This window comes from Microtus ochrogaster, chromosome 8 (genome assembly GCF_000317375.1).
Source record: "Microtus ochrogaster isolate Prairie Vole_2 chromosome 8, MicOch1.0, whole genome shotgun sequence".
Classification (NCBI taxonomy): domain Eukaryota; kingdom Metazoa; phylum Chordata; class Mammalia; order Rodentia; family Cricetidae; genus Microtus; species Microtus ochrogaster.
The window spans coordinates 56,103,505-56,105,848 of record NC_022015.1 but is presented as its reverse complement, the minus strand read 5'-3'; positions in this window follow the sequence as shown (position 1 = coordinate 56,105,848).

The following is a 2,344-nucleotide window of genomic DNA, read 5'->3' as shown; positions in this document are numbered from 1 at the left end:
CCCAAGTCCTGTCACAGCGTAGTCTAATTCTTGCTCATAAATCCCTGGGGTCAGAAGCTTTTCCTCTTTTAGTGTTGATTATTCATTTGAAATACAGATAAGTTCTTAGCTTGATTTTGCTTTTTTTTCCCTCCTCATGTATGTTGTTTTAATATTTATATATACCAAAAATCAACAAGTTTTTGAAAATAAAGTAGTTACACCTGGTTGCAGGAAGGACCATAACCTGAGATTACCTGAGCACCAGGTGACCATCCAAAAGAAATTCCTAACGTTCCAACCATTATAGATAGGATCACCTGCCAGCACACATCCCTCAGGACACCCCTACACAAATGTTCGCCAATCAGGGGCCCTGAACCATAGAAATCCGTCACCCCCACCTTTACTACTGTAAAAACCCAACTCTTTACTATTATAAAAACCCAACTCTAACTGAGCTCAGGGCTCTCCGATCATTCCAATATGTTGCACACATGGAGAGACTGAGTTTGCAAACTTGTATAAAATAAAGGCTCTTTGTTTTTACATGCGGGACTCAGTTTCTTGTTGGTTTTGGGAGGACTTAGTAATGGGGCGTTGGGAGATAATCAGAGGCGAAGAGCTCAGAGGGGAAGAGCACTGACTGCTTTTGCAGAGGACCTGGGTTCGGGTCCCGAAAACCACACAGCAACTCCCAAGCCCCTGTAACTACAGTTCTGGGGAATCCAATGTCCTCCTCTGGTCTCCACACCCACGGAACACACTTGCAGGCAAAGCACTCATCGTCATAAATAAATAAATCTAAAAAACTTCAGTCATAGCCAACAGCATCTATCCTGTGTCTTCCCAAACTACTCCTTAAAAGGGGAGGTATAGATCATAGATCGTATCCTGAAGACATCCAGAGAAAGCTCCATTGTAGCTATAGGGGAGAGAGGAAAGGGCAAGTCTCATGCGAAAAGGGCCTCACAGGGTTAACACAGCAAAGCTTACACAAAGAATGGTGGAAGGCAAAGGAAAAAAAAAAAACAACGAGAAAAGCGGTCGCCCAGAGTGGAGGAGGGGGAACCTTCCACCAATCTCCATGCATCGAGAGGTGCATTTCCATTTCAGAGCAAACACAGCTACAAATGGAGTAGCTGGGAGCACGTCCCTACTTAGGCAGCGGATAAAAGACCCTCCCAATGCCTTTGATGCGTATTCGAGCACATTTGAAACGTGCACAGCCTGGGAACCCCAGCAGAGCAGGGCTGATCATGGTTGGAGAGAAATCCTTGCCCGGAACAGTCCGGGCCTGAAATGGGCCACAGAAGCGGTAGAAGGCAAAATCTGGATTGGATTTTAGAAGCGAAGCGGGCGCTGCACCATGGCTCTGCAACTGGGTGCCTCCGGAGGCAGGGGCTCTTTGCCAAGAGTCCATTATTTGAGCACCTCCCAGCCCCAGGCCTAGTCTCTGATGGGAACCTGGGAGGGGCTGAACATGCTGTTCAGAATAATTTAGGAGGCAGAATATTCTTCCTGCTTGGTAGTGTGAAATCACTTATTTATGGCTCCCATTCAGACCCCGGTTTGTAGATAATCCCCCTTTCTAAGCAGTCGAACTCATGAATGTTGATCTTGCAAATCAAGCTGACACTAGCAGCTTTTGTCCACCGGGGCATACATCGAGGCCTACCTTCTCCCCAGCACGTTTCTCGCTCATCAGCATGCCTGTCCCAGCCTCTTGGATTCCTAAAAGGCTTGCTCCGCCCCAAACTGACCTGGGGTCTCCAACAACAATCAAGGGGCTTGTCTGCCAAGTGCTTGGGCAAACTTGGAAGAGACCCCAGAGAAGCCAACAGGGACAAACGGAACACTCCCCCCCCCCCACCAACCCACACACAGAAGGAGGTCACCCACTGAAGGGACCCCTGGGGGTGGGAGACCTTCACCCTGGGTGTAGGTTTCCATCCTTAAACACGCTCAGCAGACCAAGCCAGGACAAAATCCAAGATCTAAAGAAAGGAAGCCATAAAACAATCCCATTTATACGATAAGAGGACCACAGACAGAAGACAGGCCGCCAGCCAGGATGCACAGATCTGAAAGAATGAGATCAGATAGGGGACTGTAGATGCCAACGCAGGCCCAGAAGCCATCAATAACAAGATGCTGCTGCTGAAAGCAAAGTAGATGGCTGGTGTCCGGAGTGAACACAGTGGTGACTCCGGATTGTGGTGTGACAAGATGCCTTTTATTAATGCTAATGGACTAATGTTTGTTAACTGCTCCCCTCTCCAGAAGAACAGCTGAAAACTTCATAACAAATATTTTTGGAGTCTTGTGCCATGAAGGTGATCCCTGAACATCTTTAGGCTTTGAG